Genomic DNA, 10948 nt, shown 5'->3' with positions numbered 1-10948 from the left:
TAGGTGTGAATAAGCGAGTGAGTTGTCTGTCCCTGTGTGCCCTGCGATTGGCTGGCAACCAGTTCAGGGTGTCCCCTGCCCACTGCCCGATGATTGCTGGGATGGGCTCCAGCACCCCCGCGACCCTACTGAGGATAATCGGTGCAGCTAATGAGATGAGATTTTTTATTATTTTATTTTATTATGTTTATGTTTTAGACCCGTGAAGCTCTGAACCCGCGAACGTGGAACCGCGAAGTAGCGAGGTCCCACTGTACTCCGCTTTCGCTAATCCACTTCCGGGTGTTCCACCAGTTCAATCCGTAAGAAATCCACCTCCAGGTATTCCAGGCGGCCGTTGAAACTGCTGCTCGACGAAATCCTCGCAGTTCTCACACCGAAGGAGCGACGCGCTGGTACTCCCTCGCGCGACGAAGAAGACGGAGGAATTAACCTGTGTGGAAAGCTATTCGCTGTGGGATTACATCGGCCGCCGCTCGCGGGAGAGGAGCGAGCTTGTTGTTGGTCTTGCCTGCTGCACCTCAAACATGTCCTCCGCTCCCTCCTCCCCCTCCGGGCTCGGTCGTCTTGGTTGTTGACGCGAACATTATCTCCACTCGAGATGGCACAAGTCCAATGAATCGCTGGCCTCCCTTCCTCTCCTGCGGTGGATATCTTTGGGGATTGCGCTGCCGCGGCTTTTTCTTGAGCTTTTAATGCAACGCCAAAGCCGTTACTCTTGACTTTTATTCCTTCCTTTTTTTAACGGAGTGGCCGCCACCATGGAAAAACGAGGACCGGGAATACGCATGGCTAGCTAAGTCAGTAAGTTTATCGTCTATTATGGTGACTACAGGACTCGTTGAGTGTTTATCGTTAGCCCCGGGTTGGCTAGCTCGTGAGCAGATAGCCAGTCAAGGCGGCGTGCCGCAGAGAGGAAGCTAATGTAGCAGACCCCTGTGCTCATTGTTTCAGTGTACTCGTCAGATGAGCTGATCAACTCCCCGCGTGCCTCTTCCAGCCTTCCTAATAAGAAGTGCCCGCTCTCAAAAGGCAGCACATAAACCTCATACAAAGTACTCGAAGAACGGTACATCGTGTAAACAATTAGTATGCCGTCTCACGCCATTTTCAGAAAGCAATGGACGCCACTTAAATACAGATCATTAAATGGAGGGATTAAAGTGTAACACCTCATACCAGACACGAGCTCACTAATAACTGGAAGGCTGGTGCAACTTCTTGAATAGGTGTACCGGGGACCCCAGGGGGTCCTCGGGAGGTCGTTCTCACGAATGTTTCAAAGGGAAAATATTGTTAATGGAGTGACTGTTGAGGGAATTTCCCATTTGAACATGTGCCTGTCAACAAGAGTCCTTGCAGTGTTTCACTATGCTAGTAAACCAGTGGTACTGAACCCCACTAGTTTCTTATGTACCGTAATTTCCGCACTATAAGGCGCACCCCCCAAAAATTGTTTTTGGTCCTATATTTTCCATACACAAGGCGCACCGCATTATAAGGCGCTACAATTGAAATGTCGACAAAACAGTCAGATAGTTCAGTCAAACTTATTACCCTGTGAATTTCCCCACGGGGATGAATAAAGTATCTATCTATCTTAACATTCCGAAAGCTTGCAAAGAAGCAAATACGTGTCATAGACACGTGCGGATGCGGTGTCTGTACGATGTCACCAAACAAACATTTCTTAGTTTCCATTTTATTTTTTGCTGGCAACTGTGTGGACAGCAAAGTAAGAATTTTATTGTGCAGGGAAACTGGGTTCTTTACTGTGCATATGATAATAAACACTTTGAATTGAATTTAGTTTAAACATAGACTCATCACAGAAACATCAAGATCGTTCTAAAAAAAGATACCGGGAAAATATAAATCCGCACAGCTCACCTAAGTTCTCTTGCAGCCTTCACGTTCATTAATGATACGTAACCATGGTCTTCTTACAACCGTGAGTGTAGTAAATCCAGGAGAGTAAAATATTTACAAATACAGAATAGTAAAACTTGTTTTCTCAATCCCGTAGTGCAACCCAACATGTGATTCACATTCAACTTTTTCGGCCAATTGCAGGCTTTGTTTCGCCCCTTTAGCCTATGCGAGCCTGTAAATGATAAAAAGGATCCGCCCCTTTTACCGCCGGATAACTTTAGCCAATAGTGACTGATTCAAATGATGATTGACACATTGGTTAGGAAATGAAACGCCGGTATATAAATCCCGGCATACACCGCGGACGACTTTGCTTTCGGGGGAAAATCTAGTCGGCGGCTGCTTGCTTTAGTTGCAAGACTTTGCGACTTAGTATTGATCCATATATAAGGCGCATGGTCAGCTTTTGAAAAATAAAAAGGCTTTTAGGTGCGCTTTATAGTGCGGAAAATACGGTACATTTACTGAACCCCACTTCAGTGTAAACCGGGTTCGTCTTTGAAAATGCTTGAATCTTAATGTTCTTATTTCAAAGATTGAAAAGTGCTGGAATTTTGGTTGAAGTTCTAGAAATTGTTGCAGTTTTTCCCGGGTGTCCGACTCGATAGACCACGCTTTAAAGGGAGAAAAATAAATCTCAACTTTGCTTAAAAATGCATGCCTGTCAACCTTCACGGCTCCATGCCTGTACAAACTGTCGTATTTTAAAAAATACAAAATAATCGTACACTATATTTTTTTTTTTTCCGGAATGATGCATGATGGGAAATCCCCATGCGGCAGACGCATGCGATTGACAATTTTGCTTTTTTCCGTACAGATTTCCTTTACGTCGTACTCGTCTTAAAATACATAAAAAACTAACTTTGTACGGCAAAACCACATAGGTTGAAAGGTATGAAAATGACACTGACAGGCTTGCTGTGATGGCTTCGCTTTGTCAGTCCGTCACATTTATTTGTATAGCCCTTAATCACAAAAATGTCTCAAAGGACTGCACAGGATTACATTTACACCATCGCCTGATCTTGAACCAACATGCGGGCAAGGAAAAACTCAAAACCTCAGCGTGAGGAAAAAAGAAACCTTGACAAGTGGTTATCCCCCTTCCAGGACGACCATGTTGAAATAGATTTAGTACTGAGTACCAGTACACAAACAAAGTAAACATCAATAAAAAGAGAACACTAGGCAACCTGTTGAAATTTGACTGGAAAGTGCATGACAGCAACGACACTTCAAGCCTGTAAACTAGTCCAAAATGTCCATTACATCAACGGCGCTTCCCATCTCTGCCAGCTGGTCGATGCAGGCTTTGCCGTTGTATTTCTTCTTCCCTCGTGATTAACGTCAGCTAGCATTAGTTTATATGGATGCGTAAAATCTCATCATGTCGCTCTCAAGAGGACATGTGAAGAGACCAAGATGCCAGGGTACTGGAGAAATTGGAAAATTGGCTTTGAAAGTGCCCAAAAAGTGCTTGAAATTGTCCCTGAAAAGATGTACGATCCCTGTGTCAAGAAAATGTTTTTTTTTTCTCAAATTCAATACATCGTTTTTCCACTGGTACACAAAAATGAACAGTGCAAAGGTGATTGCTCGCAAAGGTATGTTGTAACATGTGTTATAAAAAAATACCCTCCAGGGCTTTCTTTGGCAATAGCTGGATACTTTTCCATTGTTGACACCCAAAAATTGAGTGTTTGTTCTGAAGAGTTGTGGATGAACCTGGTTATTCAGAATTTTCATAATTGATTTTTGTTGCCTTATTAGCAAAACACGAATGGCCGTCGCATCCATTTTGGCTTGTGCAGGGAAGTATCCGTCAATAGACTTTGCAAGCTTATCTAAGTGTGTGGCAATTGCTTGTTTCAGTTCCATGGATACATAAGTGTCACCAATTCCAGGCACTTGTTCCAGCTTACACAGTTGGCATGAGTTTGCATAGTTTATAGAACATATTTGCCAGACCACTTTATTTTTTTTTGCTGGACATAGTATGGATTTCAATAGGAAGAGGGTACATGATGTACTACGATGATATTCACATGTTTGATATCGGTCCACCGATTACCAGGCGGGCTGATTATCGGCATCGATATTTGGGAATTTGACGGATGTTGGGATTGGAATTTTTATTTCTTGGTCGGGATGATTGTTTAGGCTCAGATACAGCCAGGACGTTCTCTCCCTGTCTTCTGCCTTCTTTTTGATGCTTTCCTCCCCGTGCCTTTCGATTCCATAAGCAACTAGGGGCATAGACACTGAAGCAGGACGAGTAACGTTGGAGTGTAGTGAACAGCGGAAGCTCTGCTAACTCATGAGGCCCGACATGCCTGTCAATCAGACTGCTGATAATATTGAAATTTTTAAAAGTCAGTGGTAGAAAGCATGTGTTTGATTAAGAGATCATGTAAAAAATGTATTTAACTGGTTTTAGGGAGGCACGTTCAGGGTGAGACTGATGTATTGGCTCTTATCGTAACATTTGTCCGTCAATCAAGGGTATGTGTTTTTGATGGAGAAAGAGCATAAAAAGCATGTTAAAGTGGAACGCTGACTCATTAGCTTTCTTACCTTAACATCAGTTTGTCAATATGGCTCTAAAACAGGAGTGGCCCCACTTCTCAATTTGCGAGCTCAGCTGAAATTTTGATACACTTTTTGTCTGTTGATTTAAGTCATGTTGGCTGTATTGACATTTGTATTTATGTATTGTAAAAGACAAGTCCGGGAGCTTTTACGTTTTTATGTGCCTTTTTAAGAGATGTTGCTAAGCCTTAATTAATTCCTGCATTGATAGTCTTTGGTTTAAGTGACAGATTAGAATTATTAGTTGTGTTGCCATTCAAATGTACTGTATTTACCGTAAAAGGTTTCAGAGAGCTATTCGTGTTTGATTTGAATTCATGACAATTGTTTCTTTTTGCATTATTAAAAAATATTATGCCAATTTTAAGCTTTTACAGACAATATTGTTTTTAGGCTTCCTCTCAATACTAATTATCAGTTTCAGTATCGACCCTTAAAAACTCATATCGGTCAAACCTTACTCTTGAGTGTGCTAAATCCCGCGCAGAACAAATTGGCCAAGTAATGTCACGTCATCATCTTTAGCCAGGAATGGTCGAGCAGGGTGTGTCATCGCGTATAGACATGATAAGTCAGTATGTCTTAACTTCTGTGGCAGAGGCCCCACCATACCGCTGAGACTGACTCACCGTAACCCAGGGGTTTGGTCAAACCCAGGTTAAGAACCACTAGTAAACCTTGAGTAGCACTCTTAGGAGATAAGGATAACACTATGGCTACCAGCTTTCCATCCAAGCCAGATTGCCTGTAGGAGATTTTCTATGGTAAATGGTTTGTTTATAAGTCCCATACTTTACCCTAAGCACACAGCCACTAGTTAAACAAATATAGCTGCTCCTGTGTGTCATTTCGGTAGGTGGTATTTTTGTGTGGTTTCAAAGGCAGCTCATCAACATGAGCTTTGCAAGCCTGCCAGCAAGTCTAACTTGAGGAAGGAATTGTCCTGGTCAGACACAATCTGAGCTCCAGGAAATGCTTGGAGTTGAAACGGAGGTGTGGCCCCTGAGTAAAGCCCTTCTGAGACAGAACTATGTGTAAAACGTCTGTTGTGGTCGCACAACCGGTTTATAATGTGTTCGGTCACCCAAGTTTATGTCAAGTCTTCCGCTTGGAGAATTCTGGTAGTCGTAGTGTGGTTAAGGTTTACCCTACTCAAGCAAGGACACATTCAATACAATCACATCAAATTTACATTACCATTAGGCACACCGTACTAAAAGGCGCAGTCTGTTGTGTGTGCCCTTGCTGTATTTAACGCACACATAAAGCGCACATTATAATGGGGTTTGTATGTTATATACAATAAGCGTGCTAACTACCACCGCCTTACAACAAAGCACACACACACAAACCTATAAGAGTGCATATTTAATTAGAGCGGGAGCAATAATAAATCCGAATTACAACAAAAACACTTACAAGCATGCATATTTAAAACTACAGCGGTAGAAAATTTGAGTTTGGTGGTATCGATGACAACGTTTTAAAAATGATAAACAGGTGTGACATGGTAAAACACAAATCAAACAAGCACAAAAATAGAGCAGGAACAGAGTTCGATGGTGATGCGTGGTATTCTATGTTGTTCTGCATAACGCGCATACTTGTTCTTTTATACTGTATACTATCAACACCCATATCCCCCCCTTTAATGTTTTCATGGTGTCCTCTAATACATCTGCCTTCCAAGAAGAGCTGCAGCAAACTACTATTTTAATTGACAACCAGTCACTGACTATTGAAACTATCCGTCGAAACATCGGGTACATTTTTTTTCCTTCCTCTTATTTAGCATTAAGTTGATTTAATCACATGCAAAAGGAAAATGAACATAAGAAAAATGGGTACAATGAAAAGTACATCTTTTGTTGAACATACATTGAATTCGTACAGTAGAGATACCAATCCATAAAATAACCTGTATCATTTTTTAGGGATAGGCAAATAAATGCTAAATTAAAATTGGATAACCATTTTTTATACCTTATTACCAAGAACAGGCTCATTAGCACCGGTAGAAAAGTAAATAAATCGAGTGCATTTTTAAAAGTACATTTAGTGGTTAACTGGAAAGTCTGTAACAAAAGTAACGTAATTATTCTTAACAATTTGAAATAATTTGGTTTTAACGTCTGATGTTTGTGGTTTTTAACGTTTTAACAACTCACTTTTGTTCTACATGCATTTAATTTCAAATACAATTGTCTCACACTGCCTGGGATATTGCTCAAGCGCTCATTTATAGCGAAATATACGCGTCTATAATGTACGATGCATGCCATAGAAACTGTATTGGCTTAAACGGGACTTGCATCTCACCCAGGCGAGACAGACTCTGTTTTGTTCAATTGTTAGACATGCTTTTTAAATGTTTGAGTTAAAATGCAAACTTTATAAGCTTTGGTACGCTTACTTGTCATTGACACCGTCATTTTTGTATGTTTATGTTACCGCTCAAGACAGACACTATTGCGCATGAGTGACTCTCAGCAGTGATTATAATCATGTACCGGTGCTTCACTCTGTTGGAAAACCATGTCTGGCCACAATGGAATTCATTGTCTACTTTCTATTATCGATTTTTGTCGACAGTGTGGTATAATCGTTGGAGGCCTACTTACAAGAACATACGGCATATCACACTGTCGGGCGCGCCTTACTCTTTGAAGGAAACCATATAATTCTATTTACGCCTTACAGTTGTGAAAATAAAGTAGCTTTTTAAGTAATTTTTTTTTGATTGGACTTATTTAGCACAAGCAATGATGATTATTTTGTTGCTTTCTGCCATTTTGACAATGAACGCTATCTTCTGTAAACATTTTTAACGTTGGACAATGGTGAATCTTAGCACATTATACAGAAAAATATGTTACAGAAAGTTAAATGAAGCCAAATTACTTGGAGGACAAGTGTTTTCATATAGTGTATTTATGAACTGGTGTCAGAAACCAATCAAATAAAGTCAAGTGGGGTTGACACACAAATTGTGGTTTAAAGTTCATTCGGGAACATGGTTTGGCTTTGGGATAAGGTTTGTTAGTATAGTGTAACAACCTGGTTGTAGACTCGTTTTTTATATGGATATTTGGGATTAGTGTTTTAGACCATTTTGTCGTTTGAGTGGCCTCATTAATACAAAGTCAAACTAGAAGACCCAGCATTTACCTGCCTATGGCTTTTACCCAAGAGTTCATGAAGGCATGATAGTACCTCAACTTTGTACGCTTTAACCCAGTGACACAGCATTTTGCCACAAAGATAATTGTAATCGTACTTTCCACTCACCACAACAGGGCAGGCGAAGTGAGTGTCTGTTAAACGTCAATCTTCTCTCCTCCCGTTTAAGCATTCTTACATTTAACAGTTCTCTCCAACTGCTGTTACGCTCATGATACTAATTCGGAGTGTGTAAAATTGCAGAGTTGACTCTATCCAAATTTGTGTCGGTAGCAGTTTTCAGAACCGTGACATTAAAAGGAAATGGTTTTACAAGGAAGTTTGACTTTTTTTTCAATGGATTAATGTTGCCTCAAATTTCCCGTGAGACAATTTGCATTTTTCAAGGGCGACATTTGTTTGGTTTGCTTTGCACGCAAGTTTAATCTCAGCATGCATGCATACAAAACCTTGATGTTGACCAGGGGCTTAAGTGACGATAATGCATCTTGCTCGTTACTTTTGGTGAGTTTTTACTTTTGAGCGAAGTTTGTCAAACATGTTTTTTCTGCTTGACCTTGGTTATAAACTTCACTGGCTTACATATGTCTGATTAGTGCTGCCTTTGCTCACCTCAGTCACTAATATAGTCAAGATGGCGGCGCTCGCAGGTGGAGCAGCTAATGACTTTCCAGCTATTTTTTAACATTTCTTACTGTTCTCATCCTTGTTCATATCTGAAATATATGACAATTTTCTCAAACACTGTTGGCAAAATGCAGAGTGAGTTGATATTAAAATGTATGAATTGGCAAATAGTTTTTAAGTCAATCCGTATCAGTTGAAACAGTAGGTAATGGGTCATGCTGTAAAAAAAAGTATGTCCGTGTCCCGTGGTGTCCAACCAATTGAACAAATTACTCGCGCCAGTATTGCTAGTGAAAAAGTTGGTGTTGAGCCCCGATTGATCAATAACTTCTGGGTATCTAACACTTTGAGTTTATGCTACATTATTCTTCCAATTATTATGTTCAGGAACTTCTTTGCAGCATTGGGACCTAAATCGCTTGAATCAGTGCAGGTTATCATGCCATTAAACATTATTAGGGCCTTCTTTTGACAAATGTCTTGCTTTGTTGTTGTCTGCATCATGTACGTTTTTAAACTAGATAATGACAACCAATGCCCTACCAGAAATGACTAAAAAATCGCTGACAGTGCAAAGTATTTTAACCGTTTTGTAGTACTTTTTTGAACTCTATGAATTCAAAATACTACTTAGTATGCTATAGTTTATGTTCAGGCTCTGTATGATTACAGGCATTTCTATCTCCATTTTTAAAAGTAATGGAAATAATGGATATGTGAAGAACAGTTGTTGACAATATCTAGAGAAATATTTCAATTTTTTTATTACCATTTAACTTTAGAATTTTCTCTATTTGATAAGTTATTTCCCTACACACACTGTTTACATGTGACATACAAGAGTAACATTTGAACTATTATTTGAACAAAGATTATATCACGGTACATTCAAAATTTGTGTTTCGATGAAATCCTGAATGTAAGTGCTCATACAAGAACACAAAGCAGTACCACCTTGGTTACAGAACCCCTAAAAGCTATATAAATTAATGTGCCGTGGAAGCTTTATGGCACTATTGTTAACTTGTGTGTAAAAAAAGACTGCAGGGTCACTTTGTGGACTTTGTCTAATCCGCGTTTTATGATTTGATCTTTGAGTGCACTTGGAAAGTTGGCTACTGGTGCAATGTATTTTGCCATTAAACTAGGGTAATTTTTGCAACATGATAGTGCAAACAGTGTTGTTTAAATCTGGCTAGTCTCGACCATTAATGTTATAGCAAGATTGTACCTCTGTGTCTTTCATAAGCTGATATGAGAGCTTTGTTTCGAAGGTGCACATGTTTCACTTCCTTTTCGTACCGTCATGGACAACATAGAAAACTCAACATCTGGAATCCCCTTGTCACTCAAGCTTTTTATTTAGCATCATAAACCTTGGGAAAATTCCCCACTGCATTGCGGTCACAGTACCGTTTGATCATTGAATGGGATGTTGGAAACATGTACTTAGGAATCTGATATGGTACATTGCATTGATGCCACTTCAAGTTTTTATACTCACCATCATATTTCGACTAGTTTTTGAGCAGCTCAATTAATGTTTTTGGAATAATGGTTCAGCTTTTGATTTATGAGATCAAATATTGTTTACTGTCAGCCGGCACATGGATCATAATATTTGACAGTGAGAAAAGAAAGGATTGGTTTGTGGTTCACATTTTTGTGTGAATTGTTTTTCCTAAGGGAAAAGACAAAGATGTGACTCAAACTCTATCAGCAACATTGTAGTTTCATTTTTTTGCTTGCGTTATGATTTTGCTGTGTATTTCATTTTTCACATGACTGTCTAGGGTTTTTGGTCCATTTAGGAAAAAAAGGCCCACTCTGTTTAACTTCTTTACATTGACAATTGAATAGAATTTTAGTCAAAGTAACGGCTAAAATTCACATCAAACATAAGAAGACAAACTACTTAATTGACTTATAATGTGACATGGTTGTTGTAGTCATATAGGCTGTTTTTACCATTTCAAAGCCTGTTTATATGATGGAACTTTTGCACACCCTTTGGGTTAACACAAATAATCGTCCCTCAACAAGGACTAGGATTAATTTAATACTTTTTGAATACTTATGGTCTAAATAGTGTTCCGTGCATCCGTCAGTTGATGTGCACATATAACCGACTCTACATTTTCTTTAATTTGCAGAAGCTTCTGTGAACCTCAGATCACAGTAGAAAAATGATTTTTAAAAAATCTTTGTCCTTTTACAGTGGCAAATTTAAGTGTCTTTAATGGGCAACGTCTGAACATTTGAAGTTACCTAGTGTCACCAAGGTAATCGACCGTTAAACACTGCTCATCTTGGACTGTCTTCCTCAATAAGACACTTACCTGGTTACCTGCAGTTAATAGTCAAATTAAGATCAGAATATTATTATATTACGGTCATGTAAAGCCATATAGATGCGCACAGAAATCTGATTTAGGTCTATATCTGATTGCTCATTCATGTGTACTCATTCGACATGTCCGACTCCAGGTGCGCATTTTTGCGCATGTTCAATTTTCTCCGTCATTGATGCTTCAAAAAATCTGAGGATTTGTAGTTCAAGAACGAATGATATACACTGATCCTGTTAAAGTCTAAAAACACTTCATGTGATTGTGGC

At 39.5% G+C, this 10948-nt stretch overlaps 1 protein-coding gene across 4 annotated transcripts in view; it reads left to right on the top strand.

The window, feature by feature from the left end:
- Positions 1–325: 325 nt before the first annotated feature.
- Positions 326–10948, top strand: part of znf609b (zinc finger protein 609b) — a 103145-nt gene continuing 92522 nt past the window's right edge. For 2 of the 4 annotated variants that reach the window (XM_088333617.1, XM_088333618.1), the window contains exon 1: positions 326–804. The gene's annotated coding sequence lies outside the window, so the exon portion shown is untranslated. The remainder of the gene's footprint in view (positions 805–10948) is intronic. The other 2 variants (XM_088333616.1, XM_088333615.1) reach the window with 2 other exon arrangements.

This window comes from Urocampus carinirostris, chromosome 4, assembly GCF_059441175.1.
Source record: "Urocampus carinirostris isolate Australia breed hairy pipefish chromosome 4, RoL_Ucar_1.0, whole genome shotgun sequence".
In the NCBI taxonomy this organism is placed as follows: domain Eukaryota; kingdom Metazoa; phylum Chordata; class Actinopteri; order Syngnathiformes; family Syngnathidae; genus Urocampus; species Urocampus carinirostris.
This window is presented reverse-complemented; position numbering and strand designations above follow the sequence as displayed.